Source organism: Pongo pygmaeus, chromosome 2 (genome assembly GCF_028885625.2).
Source record: "Pongo pygmaeus isolate AG05252 chromosome 2, NHGRI_mPonPyg2-v2.0_pri, whole genome shotgun sequence".
Classification (NCBI taxonomy): Eukaryota; Metazoa; Chordata; class Mammalia; order Primates; family Hominidae; genus Pongo; species Pongo pygmaeus.
In genome coordinates this window covers 118,528,143-118,550,478 of record NC_085930.1, presented here as the reverse complement: position 1 = coordinate 118,550,478, position 22,336 = coordinate 118,528,143, and the positions used below count along the sequence as shown (strand labels likewise).

The 22,336-nt window shown below is 36.3% G+C and overlaps 1 long non-coding RNA gene across 1 annotated transcript in view; it reads right to left on the bottom strand.

Annotated features, from left to right (window-relative positions):
• Positions 1-22,336, bottom strand: part of LOC134739125 (uncharacterized) — a 542,148-nt gene that overhangs the window by 354,863 nt on the left and 164,949 nt on the right. The window lies entirely within an intron of this gene.

Genomic DNA, 22,336 nt, shown 5'->3' with positions numbered 1-22,336 from the left:
CAGGCTTCTTTAATCATAAAACAAACAGGAAAAAAGTGATATATTTGACAATGTAAAATTGACTATTTCAACCTCAAAAATATCATAAATAACAACAAAACACACAGAGTTGGGAAAATAAGTTTAGAATATTTGTTTTCGTATTGGAAAATCTTAATAATACAAATAATACAATGCAAGCTGTAAATATCATCACATTTGAGAATAATTATTATTTGCAGAAAACATAATTGAATACAATGATACTGTATATAGATATCAACTGAAAAATTACTTGAAATCATAATGCTAATGTAGCCAAGTCTAATAATATTAATGTTTAAAACATAAACTTTCCTGTGTATGGCTTTAGACATATGATCAGATAAAGTTCATTTGACCTAATATCGAAAATATAAATTATCCAGGAAAATATATTAAAAAGAAATATATAGGACACATACTAGAAAAGCTTTAGTTTATTTCAAAAAAGAGAAGAACGGGTAAGTTAAAACATAGTTTTGGACAAAAATATTTTAAACTTGTCAATTCTTCCTAAAATAAAATCACTTACAAACACGCATATATAATTAGGACACCCACAGGAGAAGAGGGAATATTGAGGGAGGAAATTGAAAAATACTACTAAAGATTATCTAAAAGAATATAAAATTCTATAAAATATGAGTAATGGGAGAAGTCTAGTTTTAGTAAATATCAAAAAGTTAACAGTATTAAACACAACTAAAGTAGATGAATGAACTGGACTACGGCGTCTAATAATAGATCCTAATCTATGCGGAACATAGAATATGAACTTTAAATCATTGTGGGAAAAAACGTATCAAATTAATAATGAAAGAACAGGGAACTAACTAGCTCTTTGAGGGAAGATTATACAACTGGACATTTTTACCAAAATCATACAGATGACTCCAATTTTAAAATAAAGAAATGTAGAATAAGCAGAAATTATTGAATAGTTAATTAACCTTCAATATCTCACAATCCTTATACTTTGAGCATGTTGTGAAACTAGAACATATTCTAGTTTCTATATTCTAGAAGAATATATAGATACATTGAATATACAGATACATTGAGAATAATATATAGATACATTGAGATTCACATGATAAAATTATCTTTCTGGCAAAAATAATACCACAAACAAAGTCAGATACAAAAACACAAATTGGGAAAATTGAGAAACAGTAGACAATGGATAATATCTTCACATGCAATAATCCTTTTAAATCTTAAATCATAAAATAAACCTACATTTACCAGTATAAAACTGAAGAAATTTTATGTTAGACATTCCACTGGACAAATATCAATAGAACTTAAACACGAGAAAAAATAGTCAACTTTATTAGAACTTCAAAAGTGATCAAAGTAATACCAGTTTAAAATATGCCATTTTTCAATGACAAATATTTAAAATTATAATACCCAGTAGGGCAAAACTTTAGGGGAAAAAACACTTTCATTTATACATGGTAATACATGACAAGGATGTAAATTGGAACAACCTCTGTAAATGGCAATTTTTCATTGCATATTAACAGAATTAAAAAGTGAACTCAATTTGACCTAACAGTTTCACTTTAATTCTTGCAAATGTAATAGGCATCATAGTTCTTCATTAACCAACATGTATTGAGTATGTTCTATATGCTAGTCACAGTGATGAGCATATTACAAACATCATCATCTATCTAACACCTGAGAAACTACTATGAAACAGGAAACTCTTGCTATCTTGAGTTTCACCTGAGAACATTGAGTGAAACAAATATATTTCTCAAATATTGTAAAGCTACTTAGGTCCAGAGCAAGATAAACCCAGAACCTCTTAACTTCAAAATGCATAATTTAAACATTATTCTATACTACTGGCACATAGCATGCACTAGAAAATAGTAACAGTTATTGTATTGGAAATTCTTGTAATTCTATAGATAATATGTGTTTATGTATATATATATATGCATATATATGTTTGTGTATATATAGCTATATCCATATGTGTATATATGTGTAAAGATCTGTATGTGTTTATGTATATGTGTTTATCTATCAATCTAATATGATATTCTGTATTCATATTACATAGTGGAAGCCAGACGATGACTACAAACAATGGAGATCCTTTTTGAGTAGGAAAGTGACAGGGTTAAGGAGTGTGTGTGTGTGTGTGTGTGTGTGTGTGTGTATGTCCATGCATGTGCGCGTGTGTGATGGTTAGTATGGTGAGACCACATAAGAAGGATCTGATATACTAAAAATTGAATGTGAGAAGAAACGCTAGCAGCTGGACATATAACCTGAAGTACCATAATAAAATTTGGGATAAGGAAGCAAGGCCAACTCTGAGAGGGATTTCACAATATGAGAGCTGATGTGGTAATTTATTGACTCTCACATCAGAGGGACAAGAAGAGTGAGAGAGGAATTAACATTGTTTGTACCTGCAGATAAGTTTTCTTAGAAGTTTTTCAGAATACTTCTGAACAACCTCTTTGATAAATGATGATAATAGTAAAGCCAGAGTACTGCTTTTTTCCTCAAGACATATATTCTGCCAAGAGTAGGAAACAGGTAGAAACTATTTCCATGTTTTATTTTTATTTTTAAAAGGTTCTAGTGTTTCATTGCAAAAATCACAATGATTTGAGCAATGTACAGTGAAATGAAGGCTTCATTGAATTAGCAATTTAAACTTGTGTTATGTTAGCATCCTGTTGAATTATTACTCATCCTTGCTAATATAGCATTTAACAAGGAATTACACTGTCATGCCAGACTAGTGTAAAAGGAAACTTTAATGGGGCATGATGTGAAAGCTGTTATGAAAGATACTATTATAAGTATATGCAATCTTTCCAACAATACTATTTTAGATTTTCCTATAGATATCATGATCAAATTGGGGGTGGGGGGCACTGAGACAATTGAGAATGAAGAGAATTTGTGTAGCTGAGTAGCCTGAGTGCCCTTGAATGAGATATTTTTGAGAGAACTAAATTATTTTTGTCAGCCTTCCTTGGAAAATTTCCAGATGTATTGAAATAATAAAATTTGGGGCTTCTATTAACCTGTTTATTTTTTTATTTTCTTATTTGAAAATCAATGCAATAACTTGTAGTCTAGTGGCAGGATGGCTAATGAATTATTCTTAAACATTGTGGATGACCAGAAATGTGTAGGATATTTTTATTCTAAATAAAGAATTTACAGTGGGCCAAGTGACTTAATAAGCTAGTGATGTGGAACTTAATTTGGTTAAGTAGCAAACAGCCCTTGTGTTGTTTTCATATATGTACAGTGGGGAATAATTAAGGTGACATCATTGGAAATCTGCTGACCTTCAGGAAAAATGCTGCAGTTTCTTTCCAAGTGTATAAAAGTGAAGATAGGCAATGTTTGGTTTCTCTCATGATCACTCAGTTTTGTGATCTGTATGAATGATAAAACTTGAAGAAATACTGGAAAAAAAATTAAAAATTTCTTAATGTTTAAGAACTCAACTTTGCCATTCTGTCATTAATATTATCTCGTTTCCTCTCCTCCACATAATACCAAAGCATGCAATTCCCACTCGTCTTAATTCCTTTCTCATGCTCCTCATCTGAGACTGCATTCTTACAGTATGTACCTTCAGAGGTTGGTACATGCCATTCACTTTAGGAAACATTACCCATCTCTTCCTTTCATTTACCTCTTCCAAGGCCTGATTTAAAATCATCCTTCTTCAGAGATATTTTTCCAATATTTGTTTATTTTCTTACTCTGCACCCATGGTCTGCCTCATCTTTCATTTGATATATAACCTTTCATTTTTTATAGACTTGTGATTGCCCTAAAGCTTAGTCTCCAGATTTGTTCCAATCCATTTGTTCTCATTGTGACTGATACCAGCCTCTCTCTGAGATACATTCAGCTTTGATGGTGCTAGTTGGTCCCATTTCAGGGATGCTTCCTTAGAAAATAGAACACAAAATTATGAATAAAATATTGGTATAAATTAGCCTTTACTTAGAATGAGAAAATAAATCATGCCAAATATATGTTTTAAAAGTTGGGCCAGGCACGGTGGCTCACGCCTGTAATCCCAGCACTTTTGGAGGCTGAAGCGGGTGAATCAGCAGAAGTCAGGAGTTCAAGGTCAGCCTGGCCAACATGGTGAAACCCTGTCTCTACTAAAAATATGAAAAATTAGCCAGGCATTGTGGCAGGCACCTGTAATCCCTGCTACTTGGGAGGCTGAGGCAGGAGAATTGCTTGAACCTGGGAGGTGGTGGTGCAGTGACCTGAAATCGTGCCATTGCACTCCAGCCTGGGCGACAGAGCAAGACTCCATCTCAAAACAAAAAAAAAGGTGGAGGCAAGATGGCCAAATAGGAACAGCTCCAGTCTACAGCTCCCAGCATGAGCGACACAGAAGATGGGTGATTTCTGCATTTCCAACTGAGGTACTGGGTTCATCTCACTGGGGAGTGCCGGACAGTGGGTGCAGGACAGTGGGTGCAGCACACCGTGTGTGAGCCAAAGCAGGGCGAGGCATTGCCTCACCTGGGAAGCGCAAGGGGTCAGGGAATTCCCTTTCCTAGACAAAGAAAGGGGTGACAGATGGCACCTGGAAAATCGGGTCACTCCCACCCTAATACTGCGCTTTTCCAACGGGCTGAACAAATGGCACACCAGGAGATTATATCCCACACCTGGCTCAGAGGGTCCTACGCCCACAGAGCCTCGCTCATTGCTAGTATAGCAGTCTGAGATCAAACTGCAAGGCAGCAGCGAGGCTGGGGGAGGGGCGCCTGCCATTGCCGAGGCCTGAGTAGGTAAACAAAGCAGCTGGGAAGCTCGAACTGGGTGGAGCCCACCACAGCTCAAGGAGGCCTGCCTGCCTCTGTAGGCTCCACCTCTGGGGGCAGGGCAAAGACAAACAAAAGGCAGCAGTAACCTCTGCAGACTTAAATGTCCCTGTCTGACAGCTTTGAAGAGAGCAGTGGTTCTCCAAGCACGCAGCTTGAGATCTGAGAACAGGCAGACTGCCTCCTCAAGTGGGTCCCTGACCCCGAGTAGCCTAACTGGGAGGCACCCCCTAGTAGGGGTGGACTGACACCTCAGATGGCCGGGTACTCCTCTGAGACAAAACTTCCAGAGGAACGATCAGGCAGCAGCATTTGTGGTTCACCAATATCCACTGTTCTGCAGCGACTGCTGCTGATACCCAGGCAAACAGGGTCTGGAGTGGACCTCCAGCAAACTCCAACAGACCTGCAGCTGAGGGTCCTGACTGTTAGAAGGAAAACTAACAAACAGAAAGGACATCCACACCAAAAACCCATCTGTACGTCACCATCATCAAAGACCAAAGGTAGATAAAACCACAAAGACGGGGAAAAAACAGAGCAGAAAACCTGGAAACTCTAAAAAGCAGACCGCCTCTCCTCCTCCAAAGGAACACAGCTCCTCACCAGCAACAGAACAAAGCTGGACAGAGAATGACTTTGACGAGTTGAGAGAAGAAGGCTTCAGAAGATCAAACTACTCTGAGCTAAAGGAGGAAGTTCAAACCAATGGCAAAGAAGTAAAAAACCTTGAATAAAAATTAGATGAATGGCTAACTAGAATAACCAATGCAGAAAAGTCCTTAAAGGACCTGATGAAGCTGAAAACCACGGCACAAGAACTACGTGATGAATGCACAAGCCTCAGTAACTGATGCAATCAACTGGAAGAAAGGGTATCCGTGATGGAAGACGTAATGAATGAAATGAAGCGAGAAGAGAAGTTTAGAGAAAAAAGAATAAAAAGAAATGAACAAAGCCTCCAAGAAATATGGGACTATGTGAAAAGACCAAATCTACGTCTGACTGGTGTACCTGAAAGTGACAGGGAGAATGGAACCAAGTTGGAAAACACTCTGCAGGATATTATCCAGGAGAACTTCCCCAATCTAGCAAGGCAGGCCAACATTCAGATTCAGGAAATACAGAGAATGCCACAAAGATACTCCTTGAGAAGAGCAACTCCAAGACACGTAATTGTCAGATTCACCAAAGTTGAAATGAAGGAAAAAATGTTAAGGGCAGCCAGAGAAAAAGGTCGGGTTACCCACAAAGGGAAGCCCATCAGACTAACAGCTGATCCCTTGACAGAAACTCTGCAAGCCAGAAGAGGGTGGGGGCCAATATTCAACATTCTTCAAGAAAAGAATTTTCAACCTAGAATTTCATATCTAGCCAAACTAAGCTTCATAAGTGAAGGAGAAATAAAATACTTTACAGACAGGGAAATGCTGAGAGATTTTGTCACCACCAGGACTGCCCTAAAAGAGCTCCTGAAGGAAGTGCTAAACATGGAAAGGAACAACTGGTACTAGCCGCTGCAAAAACATGCCAAATTGTAAAGACCGTCAAGGCTAGGAAGAAACTGCATCAACTAATGAGCAAAATAATCAGCTAACATCATAATGACAGGATCAAATTCACACATAAAAATATTAACCTTAAATGTAAATGGACTAAATGCTCCAATTAAAAGACACAGACTGGCAGATTGGATAGTCAAGACCCATCAGTGTGCTGTATTCCAGAGACCCATCTCACATGCAGAGACACACATAGGCTCAAAATAAAGGGATGGAGGAAGATCTACCAAGCAAATGGAAAACAAAAAATGGCAGGGGTTGCAATCCTAGTCTCTGATAAAACAGACTTTAAACCAACAAAGATCAAAAGAGACAAAGAAGGCCATTACATAATGGTAAAGGGATCAATTCAAGAAGAAGAACTAACTATCCTAAATATATATGCACCCAATACAGGAGCACCCAGATTCATAAAGCAAGTCCTTAGAGACCTGCAAAGAGACTTAGACTCCCACACAATAATAATGGGAGACTTTAACACCCCACTGTCAACATTAGACAGAACAACGAGACAGAAAGTTAACAAGGATATCCGGGAACTGAACTCAGCTCTGCACCAAGCAGATCTAAGAGACATCTACAGAACTCTCCACCTCAAATCAACAGAATATACATTCTTTTCAGCACCACAGCACACCTATTCCAAAATTGACCACATAGTTGGAAGTAAAGCACTCCTCAGCAAATGTGAAAGAACAGAAATTATAACAAACTGTCTCTCAGACCACAGTGCAATTAAACTAGAACTCAAGATTAAGAAACTCACTCAAAACCGCTCAACTATGTGGAAACTGAACAACCTGTTCCTGAATAACTACTGGGTACATAAAGAAATGAAGGCAGAAATAAAGATGTTCTTTGAAACCAATGAGAACAAAGACGCAACGTACCAGAATCTCTGGGACACATTCAAAGCAGTGTGTAGAGGGAAATTTATAGCACTGAATGCCCACAAGAGAAAGCAGGAAAGATCTAAAATTGACACCCTAACATCACAATTAAAAGAACTAGAGAAGCAAGAGCAAACACATTCACAAGCTAGCAGAAGGCAAGAAATAATTAAGATCAGAGCAGAACTGAAGGAAATAGAGACACAAAAAATCCTTCAAAAAATCAATGAATCCAGGAGCTGGTTTTTTGAAGAGATTAACAAAATTGATAGACTGCTAGCAAGACCAATAAAGAAGAAAAGAGAGAAGAATCAAATAGACGCAATAAAAAATGAAAAAGGGGATATCACCACTGGTCCCACAGAAATACAAACTACCATCAGAGAATACTATAAACACCTCTACACAAATAAACTAGAAAATCTAGAAGAAATGGATAAATTCCTTGACACATAACACCTTCCCAAGACTAAACCAGGAAGAATTTGAATCTCTGAATAGACCAATAACAGGCTCTGAAATTGAGACAATAATTAATAGCTTACCAACCAAAAAAAGTCCAGGACCAGATGGATTCACAGCCGAATTCCACCAGAGGTACAAGGAGGAGATGGTACCATTCCTTCTGAAACTATTCCAATCAATAGAAAAAGAGGGAATCCTCCCTAACTCATTTTATGAGGCCAGCATCATCCTGATACCAAAGCCTGGCAGAGACACAACAAAAACAGATAATTTTAGACCAATATCCTTGATGAACATTGATGCAAAAATCCTCGATAAAATACTGGCAAACTGATCCAGCAGCACATCAAAAAGCTTATCCACCATGATCAAGTGGGCTTCATCCCTGGGATGCAAGGCTGGTTCAACATATGAAAATCAATAAACGTAATCCAGCATATAAACAGAACCAACGACAAAAACCACATGATTATCTCAATAGATGCAGAAAAGGCGTTTGTCAAAATTCAACAACGCTTCATGCTAAAAACTCTCAATAAATTAGGTATTGATGGGACGTATCTCAAAGTAATAAGAGCTATCTATGACAAACCCACAGCCAATCTCATACTGAATGGGCAAAAACTGGAAGCATTCCCTTTGAAAACTGGCACAAGACAGGGATGCCCTCTCTCACCACTCCTATTCAACATAGTGTTGGAAGTTCTGGCCAGGGCAATCAGGCAGGAGAAGGAAGTAAATGGTATTCAATTAGGAAAAGAGGAAGTCAAATTGTCCCTGTTTGCAGATGACATGATTGTATATCTAGAAAACCCCATCGTCTCAGCCCAAAATCTCCTTAAGCTGATAAGCAACTTCAGCAAAATCTCAGGATACAAAATCAATGTACAAAAATCACAGCATTCTTATACACCAATAACGGACAAACAGAGAGCCAAATCATGAATGAACTCCCATTCACAATTGCTTCAAAGAGAATAAAATACCTAGGAATGCAACTTACAAGGGATGTGAAGGACCTCTTCAAGCAGAACTACAAACCACTGCTCAATGAAATAAAAGACGATACTAACAAATGGAAGAACATTCCATGCTCATGGGTAGGAAGAATCAATATCATGAAAATGGCCATACTGCCCAAGGTAATTTATAGATTCAATGCCATCCTCATCAAGCCACCAATGACTTTCTTCACAAAATTGGAAAAAACTACTTTAAAGTTCATATGGAACCAAAAAAGAGCCTGCATCGCCAAGTCAATCCTAAGCCAAAAGAAGAAAGCTGGAGGCATCACACTAACTGACTTCAAACTATACTACAAGGCTACAGTAACCAAAACAGCATGGTACTGGTACCAACACACCGATATAGACCAATGGAACAGAACAGAGCTCTCAGAAATAATGCCGCATATCTACAACTATCTGATCTTTGACAAACCTGACAAAAACAAGCAATGGGGAAAGGATTCCCTGTTTAATAAGTGGTGCTGGGAAAACTGGCTAGACATATGTAGAAAGCTGAAACTGGATCCCTTCCTTACACCTTATACAAAAATTCATTCAAGATGGATTAAAGACTTAAATGTTAGACATAAAACCATAAAAACCCTAGAAGAAAACCTAGGAAATACTATTCAGGACATAGGCGTGGGCAAGGACTTCATGTCTAAAACACCAGAAGCAATGGCAACAGAAGCCAAAATTGACAACTGGGATCTAATTAAACTAAAGAGCTTCTGCACAGCAAAAGAAACTACCATCAAAGTGAACAGGCAACCTACGGAGAAAAATTTTGCAACCTACTCATCTGACAAAGGGCTAATATCCAGAATCTACAATGAATTCAAACAAATTTACAAGAAAAAAACAAACAACACCATCAAATAGTGGGCAAAGGATATGAACAGACACTTCTCAAAAGAAGACATTTACGCAGCCAAAAAACACATGAAAAAATGCTCACCATCACTGGCCATCAGAGAAATGCAAATCAAAACCACAATGAGATACCATCTCACACCAGTTAGAATGGCGATCATTAAAAAGTCAGGAAACAACAGGTGCTGGAGAGAATGTGGAGAAATAGGGACACTTTTACACCATTGGTGGGACTTTAAACTAGTTCAACCATTGTGGAAGTCAGTGTGGCGGTTCCTCAGGGATATAGAACTAGAAATACCATTTGACCCAGCCATCCCATTACTGGGGTATATACCCAAAGGATTATAAACCATGCTGCTAAAGACACATGCACACATATGTTTATTGCGGCACTATTCACAATAGCAAAGACTTGGAACCAACCCAAATGTCCAACAATGATAGACTGGATTAAGAAAATGTGGCACATATACACCATAGAATACTATGCAGCCATAAAAAATGATGACTTCATGTCCTTTGTAGGGACACGGATGAAGCTGGAAACCATCATTCTCAGCAAACTATCGCAAGGACAAAAAACCAAACACCGCATGTTCTCACTCATAGGTGGGAATTGAACAATGAGAACACATGGACACAGGAAGGGGAACATCACACACCGGAGACTGTTGAGGGGTGGGGGAAGGTGGGAGGGATAGCATTAGGAGATATACCTAATGCTAAATGACGAGTTAATGGGTGCAGCACACCAACATGGCACATGTATACATATGTAACAAAGCTGCACGTTGTGCACATATACCCTAAAACTTAAAGCATAATAACAATAAAATTTTTTAAAAAGTTATAAATACCATAAACTTTGTGAGCACAAAATACTGTCATTACTGGGTAACTGCCTGCTATACCTCTATGTTGCTTTTCCATATATTTTGGCTGTATATTCTTTGATTATTTGTTAGTCTTTTCATATAGAAATTGTTTTGTACTTTGTTCTATAGAAAGAATGGAAAAGTAATTCAGTACTTTCTCTCTACCACAGTTCCTTAAAAATCTGTTGTTATTATTTGTTGTGGAAGTAACAGTGGTAGTAGACATAAAAATTTAGAAAATTTTTCTTCCACTTCAGGACCCATTTTGGATAGTGTCATGTTTTTAGAAACATAGTCACAAAGACTTTATCAAATTTATTTAATACATAAATTGTAACATTGCAAGTCATTTCAAGTTTTCTCATGCAATGTAATAAATATGCTTAGAAATGACCACACTCATAACCAATGTGTTTTCAATGTCCTTATTTAGTGGCATATACTTTTTTGATGTTATCTGCACTGATGTTAGTATTTGTATCAAATCAGGAAGAAACTATTATTTTTTCAGTATGTTCCCATGTTTCAAATCTTTTCATCAAAGGGTATCATTAAGCAATTCAAATGTCTCCACATAACTTCTATTTGAGAGGGATCTCTTTTTCTTAATGAACTACTACTTTTATGTGATCTAACCATTGTAGGTTCACATTTGCTTCTCTATGTAAAAATATTTATAGTTTTATTATTTTGGATCCTTAAACGAGATTCATGCAGGCCAGGGGTCTTGAAGCATAAATTCTTTTTTTTTTTTTTTTCAAATGAAGTTTCGCTCTTGTCGCCCAGGCTGGAGTGCAATGGCATGATCTCGGCTCACTGCAACGTCCGTCTCTCAGGCTCAAGCGATTCTCCTGCCTCAGCCTCCCCAGTAGCTGGGATTACAAGCACATACCACCAGGCCTAGCTAATTTTTAAATGTTTAGTAGAGATGGGATTTCACCACTTTGGCCAGGCTGGTCTCAAACTCCTGACCGCAGGTGATCCACCTGCCTCGGTCTCCCAAAGTGCTGAGATTACAGGTGTGAGACACCATGCCCGGCCGAAGCATAAGTTCTTTACTGTCATCAGAGATCATTTGCCTCTGATTCTTCCCTTCTCATGTGACATGACATTTTAATCTGGTGTAGAGAGGACAGAGATTGATTGGGCATAGAGAAACTTAAGTAAACTTACTCAACTTGTCAAAAAGTGTGTGTGCAACAGATGAGAATATAAATGAAGGTATCATTAGGCAAGAGTATGATTTTATCAGCCAAGTTTGAAAAGGATTGAATAAACACAAGAAATCAGAGATATGATATTATGTAAGAGAATGAGAGTTCATGTGCATGCATTCAAAATATTTTATAATAGTCTGAAGATGTGATTGGGAGAATTTCATAACATGCCTTGATGTGCATGAGAGTGGGGATATATAAGAATATGAATTAGTAAGGGTATGAATGTACAAAAGACACTGAATGTGACAGAATGTTACTTTGAAATGCATTGTGATCAAGTAAAACAGTGATAAGTAAAACAAAGCAAAAAAAAAAAAGGAGTGAAACCTTCCTACTGGTGCATTAATTTCAGCTTCTCTGCCCATCATCATGAGAACTTAAAATATATAACAAACAGCCATGACATTATAAGGAAATATAGGAAGTACCAGTTGCCAATGCAAATACTTCTACAATTTGAATATATATATTTTAGAATTTCCACTTTCTTTTCTTCTTTCAAGATCTTTGCTTTTCCTTTCATTTATTTTGTTATTCATGAAAACTTATTTGTTTTTAAAATAATATGAAAACTCTTGATGCCTTCTCTCTAAGGGTATCTAACATGAATAGAGCATATAAATTCCAAAATTAAATAAATTTTCATGTCCACCAGAAGTAAGTTGCAGGGGAACTATCCCAAGATAAAATAGAGTATTTGTTTTCTCTAGATATGTTATGAGAGAAGGCTGTGGGAAGCCCTGATATACAAAGTTTGCATATACTAAGTAAATCACCATGATTCAGGTCTCTGCATCCCTATAAAATTCTAACTGAAGTTCTCAGAAGTAGCTTCTACTCCATATACAATAAATCCAACTATATATTCTTAAAGCAGGCAGACATTTGAAGATTCATTTTTCTGTAACAAAATACATTTGGATGTAAGAAACTTAGGGCTGTTTTGCAAGCTGTATGTAGTCAGGGACCCAGGCTCCTTCCAGTTCTTTTCTTTGCCATCTTCAGGTCACCTATAGAATATTAAAGGTGGTACAAATTCATTGCATTTCTCTCTTTAAGAGATGAGGTCTGGCTGGGTGCGGCGGCTCACGCCTATAATTCCAGCACTTTGGGAGGCCAAGGCGGGCGGATCTCCTGAGGTCATAAGTCCGAGACCAGCCTGGCCAACATGGCCAAACCCTGTCTCTACAAAAAATACAAAAATTAGCCGGGTGTGGTGGCATGCATCTGTAATCCCAGCTACTTGGGAGGCTAAGGCAGGAGAATCACTTGAACCTCGGAGGTGGAGGTTGCAGTGAGCCAAGATCATGCCACTGTACTCCAGCCTGGGCAACAGAGGGAGACTCTGTCTCAAAAAAAAAAAAAAAAAAAAAAAATCAAGGGATGAGGTCTCTGTACTCTCCTCTAAAATATGGTAGAAACGACGGTGTGCCAATTTCTAGGCACATGTCTCAAGGTATTGTCAAATTCTACTTTCTTCTTGAAACAGTTTCTTTCAGAGATCTCAGCTGTCATGTAAGAAATCCAATGAGACTGTTGAAGAGAGAAGCTGGACAGGCTCTGAGGCTACGTAGACAAAGAGAAAGGCCCTGCTGGGCTCAAGCTTTTAGCCACTCCCAACTAAGTGCCAGACAGGAAAATAAGCTGTCACAGTTCTTGAAGATCAGTCTTACTGTCCACTAAATTTTAATGAGTCACTTAAATGATGTTCTATGGAACAGAAGAATCATCTAATCTACGTAATTAGGAGGTGTAATTAAATTTTCGTTTTTTAAACTACTAAATTTGGGGGTGTTTTATAATTTATCAATAGATAACAATATTGCTTTACAGTTCAGAATGGCTCCCAAAGCTTTAGCCATCATCTCACATTACAGAAAGCTATGCAGTCATGCAGCAGGAAGGAGAAAAGGACAAAAAAAGTCCATCTCTTTCACTTTCAGGAAGACTCTCAGAATTCACATAACACTTTGTTTCAATATAATTGGCGAAAACTTGGTCACATTGTCATTCAGCTGTAAGAGGGATAGGGTAATGTCTTTTGAATGGCTACACTGCCAAGCTAAACAAATGCACAATTATTTTTCTAAGAAAGAAGAATTGGATGTTGGATTGGCAACTAGTAGTATCTACATTCCTTCAACTCTCTCATTAATATCAACATTTTTGAACACTTAGTATGTTCTCAAATTCTCATTAGAAAAAAATTAAGATAACCAGAAATAGTATTAGTTTTCTGTTACTTCATAACAAATTACCAAGCACTTAGTGGATTAAAAACAATACCCATTTACTAGCCAACAATTCTGTGGGTCAGAATCTAGGCAGAGTTGGCTGGGCTTTCTGCATAGGGTTTCACAGGGCCGATACCAAGATTTCAACTAGTCTGGGCTCTTATATGAATGCTCTAGTAAAGACTTTACTTCCATAAACATCCAGATTCTTGGCTGAATTCAATTTATTGTGGTTGTAGGACTGATGTTCTTGTTTTCTTGCTGGCTAACAGCTGGAGGAGTCACTCCACTCCTTAGGCAAGCCATATTCTTTCTCACATGACCACTCTATCTTCAGACCAGCAACAAAGTGTAAAGTCCTTCTCACATGTTAAATCTCTGTGACATTTTCTACCTTCAGACAGAGAAAGCTCTGCACTTCAATGGTTGATATAATTAAATCAATCCTACCCAGATAATCTCATCTGAAGTTTAACTTTGCTATCAATACAATTGATAATTGTATAATTATACAAATTATCAATTTACAAATTGATATACAAATTGATATACAAATTGATATACAAATTATACAAATACAATTGTAATTGTATAATTACAATATACTCACAGGGATGATATTGTATCATATCTATAGTTTTTGTGGATTAGTTAGAAATATTTTTGGGGGAGCTATTTAAAAAATTCTACCCACCATACAATTCAATGTTATGTCCATATTTAGATAAACATTGGCACTAAGTTCTTCACCACAATGTAAGACAAAAGAGAGAATGGGGAAGAACCTCACTGTCAATTCTGTGCTCATCTGGTCTTTTGGGAGGACAGAATCGTTTTAGACTTTCTCTTTCAAATTTCTGTATACAACAAAGTGGTTTTAAATATGCTCACACCTCTGCCACATTCTTAAGAATTTGGTTTTCTATATTTCTGTTACTGACCCTGTTTCAGAATTCAACTCAACTATTTTTCCCTCTATGAGTAACTTCTTAATCTCCCTCTTTGGCCTTATTGAAATTGAATCTTTCTTTATACCTTTTCTGTATGTTCTACAAACTTATGTCCTGAATTATCACTAAAATTGTTTGTACCACATTCTATCTCTCCAATGAAACAAAACTCTAGGGATGCAACTGGTGTATGACTATAGCATTAAGCACAGTTCCTAATACTTGTGCATTTGATATGTATTTGTTGCTCAAAGGAAAGGCTGGAAGACATCGCAGCTAGTCCACGTGGCCTTTAGGAGGCTTCCACTCACCTGCAAACATGGATAGAGGAATTCAAGGAGCGAGAAGCTTGCCTTATCCAACTGTAATTTAGATATCCCTCTATGGCATCCTTCCAGTGCTTGAGCTTAAGAATAACAGTGACAGTACTTTTTATTTAATTTTTGAATCTAGACATTTATTTCTTCAAAGTGGCTCCTGAATACTATCCTTTATTACTATTCTTTTTAATTTTTACAATTGCATTGGAATAGATGTACAACAAACTGTTCCCAGTGTCATATTTTTCAGTGTATGATTTGGGGACATAACCTTCTCTCAAAAATTAGGTATTTGGTTTCTACTATGTGCAAGACTGGAGTTAAGGGGATAGGACCAGAGATGTGGTATATGTACTTGAGAGTCACAGAGTGCTGTGGGGAATCAGACAAGGAAAGAATTGAAGCTAATGTTATTTGGCTTGTTTTGGTAATGGGACTATGTTGGACACAGAAGCAGTGCCTCTGACCTTAGCAAAAGGCAAGGGAGAGGTTTCTATGAGAAGTGATAGCAGAACTAGCATTGAAGGACTGGTATGAGTCTTCAGGTGAAGGAGTGAGAGAGAGTTTCATACAGAAAGTTTATTTTCTCTGTAATAAAAGTATAAAAGTTTGCTGTTAGGAGTTCAAAAGGATATCGAGCTATACATAAGGAAGCAAACACAGAATACTGTTACCTGCCCTGCTGTTATTATTGAATCTGTACTCCAAAGGCAAGATTATCAGAGGAATTACATTAAAAATTCTTGTGAATAACAATAAAGGCACTTTCTGTTTCCTTTTTGATGCTAAATACCTTTTGTTTTTTTTTAACTTCCCCCAATACTGTCCCATATTACTTTTTAAATTTTTTCACTATTAAATGTTTGATCATATACTTGAATTGCAAAAAGAAACCAAAGGAGATGGTTATTGAATAGAAGTGGCACATTAGTTACTTGTAATAAAAAACTCAGCAGACCAAATAATAGGACTTCAATGGGCTTAGAAAACAAGAGGTAAATGAGGCTAGAGTTTGAATTGCAGCTCATGGTAAACTTTTCTTTGGGTCTGCTTAGAAAATATTTTTTTCCGGACTGTACCTGAAGAGTTTTAAATTTGTCCTCCCTTTGACTTTGAATCTCTGTGTGTGGTGGTTTTCAGAAATTAGCTTTTATGTGATCACAGCGCTCCTTTTTGATTCTTGATTCAAAGCTTTTGTAATTATGTTCAGAGCACTGTAAAAAAAAGTATAAATGCATCTTTAATGTATGGAGATTGGGAGACCAGCAGCCAAGTGAAACTCTGCAGCACAGGGAGAGAGTGTACAGAGGTCAGCGGAACTGTTGAAAAGAATAGAAATTAGATCCTGTCAGAAAGAGGTGAAGGAATTAGACTCATCCTAAGAAAAGAGCTGGTGAAGAAGAATTTAATAATGTATCTTCTTATTTGTAGAGGCAGAATATTAGACACTTACAAGAATGTAGACAATTTGAAACCTAGCAATACCTACTGCCTACTTTCCCACCCAACAACTCATGAGAAATCCAATTATTGTATATTTACTAAGTTCCTACTGCATACATAGCATTTGCTGGATATTAGCAGAAATTAATAGCAGCTCATATTACATTAATGAATATTCATGACTGAAAAGAAATAGGCACATACAAGGCAATATAGGTTGAGAGTTTTTTAGACCTCAAAAATTAGAAAAGCTATAGAATTAAGGACTCTTCTAATTATGCTCTGTGGTGTGAAAATCAATGTGTTGCCTAGAGAAGAAATTTTGAAACAACTGTATTTTGCATTTGATGTATTATTATTATTATTATTATTTTTTTTGGTTTCTAAAATATCTACCTTTTTGCAATAAGCTCCTTCGCATATGCTCATTACTGAGGAAAATAAAACAGGTATACGACTAATTAGACTTCACCTTATCAGTTCAGGAAAAGCCTGACTACCCATTCATTGTTATAATAAACTAATGATGCCTCCCTGCATTTTATGATATGGTCAGGGTGGTTCATTACAACTTTGTTGTCTTATTCCATTAATGTCAAACAATTAAAGGTGAAAGCTTTACCTTCACATTTGTTTTGGAGATGGGTTTTAAATAGTTCAATGTGGTCACATTATTGTAAGATAGCAGCAACAGTTTCTTCATGACACCAAATGTCTAGTAGAAAAGTCTAAAAACCTATTTTAAAACATCTATTTATTTTTGTTTATAAAATAAGAAGTAAGAAATTAAATATGCTCTTATATTCTGATTGTTTGAATATGTCAGGTGTTCAGCTCAATATTTCTACTGGTAATTTTGAGTTTCTGCTAATATATCCTAAATTAAAGGTTAATATTCCACATTGTCTAACTTGAGGGGTCACTAGTGGATGCCTACATGTGGATTATCTTTAGTATCTTTTATTTTAAAAAAATCATTTTTCTTTCATTTTCTTCCCTTCCTTCACGTTGAAATTAGTTGTTTCTATGCTAATATGAGAATAATAAAATGAAAAAGAAATGGAACTGAAATTAGCCAGACCTAGGTTTGTGTCCAGTTGCCCCATTTCTGTGTGTAAGATATTGAACAGTTTACATAGGCTTTTTGTGATTGAGGTTAACCTGTAATATGGGAATTATTAGCATCCAGCCAAAATGAAGGATGTGTGGTAAAGCTTAACTGATATAATAATGGGTTGTATTTAGAAGAATGTGTTATACCTAGCAGGTATTCAATAAATATTACTGTTTCTTCTCTTGTTATGGTTGCTATTTCATTTTGCTTACCCTGACTCCTTTAACTTACAGTGCTTTTTTAGGTAGTTGAACACTGAAATAATAATTAAAAGACAAAGTATATAGAAAATGTGATTTTCCTTTCTCATTAATCTGTCAGTCACAGAGTTAGGTCACTGAAACATCAAATTTAAAGCTCCAAAAGATCTTACAAATAATTTTGTACACCTTCCTTATTTTCTAGATGAGGAAAAATTTCTCAAACCTCCAAACTCACCCAGCCTGTCATCTCTAACTTCCTATTCAATTCCAGAAGGAACAATTGGGGAGCTGAAATAGGAGAAGGATTTCTATGTCAGCTTTGCATTTTTCAACTCATTATTATAGAAATCTATTTCAGTGAGACTTTAATAATTTTATGGATAATTGTATGAGCCAGTCACACATATTCTATAACCATAATCTAAAACATCTTTTCCAATAGTTTGTTTTAGGAAACAATATTTCTACAAGAAGTTACACATAGAGAGATTGCCATAATTAAAAAACTTTGAAAATATTAAACTGAACTAAGTTGAACAAGTTTGTCCATGGATGACATTTGGAAGGTCATGAACATCTTCAAAGAACTGTGCCTGCTGGTGGGTGTACAAGTGTGTGTGCTGGAGGTATTATACTATTGTGTAGTTCACAAAGCTAACCATAAAGTGGGGTAAAACAAAAATTGTCTTTTTGTCTGCTTAACTCTAAACAGTTAGCTTATCCTGTCAGTGGATTATTCTAATTTTTTAAAAAAGAAAGTCAATGAAACAGTATTCGACATATATTATAAAAACTATTTATTTATATTTATAAAAACTATTCATTGATTATAGAAACTATTGTTTAGGAAACAACACATATAACAGGGGAGTAAGAAATGGTGTCATGGCATTTATTGAATTCTGAAGAAACATGTACTGATAATATGAGGCTACGTCTGAACTGGGGCAGCAGCAGGGGCAGTGGGCTTAGTTGCAGAAATTTAATGTTTGATGAAGTAAAACAACTACCCAAATAGTAGTTGTTTTTAAGAATCTGGGCAGTCCTTTTAAAATTTTAGTTTGAGGATATTAAAGGCACTATTCACAATAACAAAGACTTGGAACCAACTCAAATGTCCAACAATGATAGACTGGATTAAGAAAATGCGGCACATATACACCATGGAATACTATGCAGCCATAAAAAATGATGAGTTCATGTCCTTTGTAGGGACATGGATGAAGCTGGAAACCATCATTCTCAGCAAACTATCGCAAGGACAAAAAACCAAACACCGCGTGTTCTCACACATAGGTGGGAATTGAACAATGAGAACACACGGACACAGGAAGGGGAACGTCACACACCAGGGACTGTTGTGGGGTGGGGGGAGGTGGGAGAGATAGCATTAGGAGATATACCTAATGCTAAATGACAAGTTAATGGGTGCAGTACACCAACATGGCACATGTATACATATGTAACAAACCTGCACGTTGTGCACATGTACCCTAAAACTTAAAGTATAATAATAATAAAATCAAAAAAGATATTAATGCTGCTTTCCCATAGAAGACATTTAGAGCATTTTTACAATTCTTTTAAAAAGTTAGTTATACATTTCCTGTGAATAAAAAAACTTAAAATTTAGCTTGTAATAATGCAGACTGTTCTGAAATAATTTTTTAGAAGAAAAATGTAAGAACATTTATTCTAAGAATAATGAGGAAACAAATACACTGTCAGGTGAGATTTTATTCTTGTTACCATGGGAGACATGACAACGGTCATGCTAGAGCATGATTAAAGGGTTAAAGTAAATGAGAAGATTAAAAAAAAAAAAAAAAAAAAAAAAAAAAAACAGACAGACCCAGAGGGAAAAGAAAGCCACAAGAAAATAGGTCCACTAATGAATGAGGAAGGACATGAAATTAATGACGAGTCTAAAACGCTTGAGTTATTGAACTCATTTTTAAAATCTGCCTTTAACAAGAGAAATGAAGCAAAGAAATATAGACAATTAGGGAGTAATGAAGATGTTGCAAATATTGCTCTAGCCAACGTGAAGATAAGGGAATTCCTTACTTGGCAGTCATTACAAGACTCACATCACCCTGAGTTATTTAGGGGATTAGGCAGCATGTTTACTGATCCACGCGTATTTATTCTTAGAAAACGAAAGAATGTTAGCATACTGAGAAATATGGAAATAACAGGCTCTTTGAAAGTATTGGAAACTTCTGCTCAAGAAGGTGAGCATCAGCAAAGTGTAGCATTTGATAATCCTGGAAAATATTAAGCATAAGAAATAGGCAGAGTGGTTTCAATGAGAATAAAACAGGCTCAATGAATGTACAGTTTTTTTAATCACAAATCCACGAAAGATATTGAAAAGAAAATATCTAAGTCAAACACTTGGACATCAGGATAATTTCTGATTTGGTGAGTCACCCAATTGAGCATAAAAAATTAATCAGAGTGAATTTAAAAAGGGGGGTTTAATCATGGTCTTGGAATCAGGTTAAAGATCATCATGAGTGATAAAAATAAAGCAAATCATATAAATGATTAATGGGCTCAGTATGGGCCAGTACTAATTCTGTTTCGTGTAAAGGCTTTATTGTTTGTGACAAGTAAAACATTTAATGAATTGTTTGAAATATTTTTAAGTGGTTATTATCACTTAAAGCCAGGAAAACTTATAAAAGCAACAAAGAGACAAAAATAATAAAAGCAAAACTATAAGTATCTAAGTAGAAAATTATATTTATAAAAAGAAGGAGAATAAGAGTTCTCAAGAATTCAAGAGTCATTCTTACAGGTGGAGAACTTATGCGGCATCTTGCAGTTTAAATGAGATAGAAGTTCAACAATGTGAAACAACCTCTTCCCTAATGATATGATTCTATACCTAGAAAACTCTAAAGGCTCTACCAAAAAGTTCCTAGAAATGATAAACAACTTCACCAAGTTTCAGAATACAAAATCGATGTAAAAGATCAGTAGCATTTATATACACCAATAGCATTCAAGCTGAGAGCCAAATAATGAAAGCAATCTCATTTACAATAGGCACACACACACCAAATGCCTGGAAATACATCTAACCAATGAGTTGAAAGGTATCTACAGGGAGAACTACAAAACACTGCTGAAAAAAATATTAAATGGCACAAACAAGTGGAAAAACATTCCACGCTTATGGATTGGAAGAATCAATATTGTTTAAATAGCCATACTGCCTAAAGCCATCTATAAATTTAATGCTATTCCTGTCAAATTACCAATGTCATATTTCACAGAATTAGAAGAAATTATTCTAAACTTATATGGAACAAAAAAGAGTCCAAATAGCCAAGGAAATTCTAAGCGAAAAGAACAAAGCTGGAGGTATCACACTACCGGTTTTCAAACTATACTATAAGTCTGCAGTAACCAAAACAGCATAGTGCTGGTATAAAAACAGATAGCCCAGCCAGGTGCAGTGGCTCACGCCTGTAATCCTAGCACTTTGGGAGGCTGAGGCAGGTGGATCACTTGAGGTCAGAGCTCAAGACCAGCTGGGAGTGGTGGCCCACACCTGTAGTCCCAGCTACTCGGGAGGCTGAAGCAGGACAATCACTTGAACCCAGGAGGAAGAGATTGCAGTGAGCCAAGATCACGTCACTGCACTCCAACCTGGGTGACACAGCAAGACTCCATCTCAAAAAAAGCCGATGAAACGGAATAGAGAACCCAGAAATAAGTCTGGACACCTAGAGCTATTTGATCTTTGACAAAATCAACAAAAATAAGCAATAGGGAAAGGACTCCCTACTCTTAATAGCTGGCTAGACATATGCAGAAGAATGAAACTAGAACCTTACATTTCACCATATACAAAAATTAACTCAAGATGAATTAAAAATTTAAATGTAAGATCTCAAACTATAAAAATCCTAGAAGAAAACCTAGGAAACACTATTCTGAACACTGTCTTTGGGAAAAAAATGTATGACTAAGTCCTCAAAAGCAATTGCGATGAAATGAACACTTGACAAGTAGGATGTAATTAAACTAAGGAGTTTTGGTACAGCAAAATAAACTAAGAAGAGAGTAAACAGGCAACCTACAGAATGGGAGAAAATATTCACAAACTATGCATCCAAAAAAAGTCTAACACCCAGAATCTATGAGGAACTTAAGTGATTCAACAAGTGAAAGCCAAATAACCCCATTAAGAAGTAGGAAAACAATATAAACAGACACTTTCAAAAGAATACAGACAAATGGACAACAAACCTATGAAAAAAATGCTCAAGATTACTAAGTATTAGAGAAATGCAAATCAAAA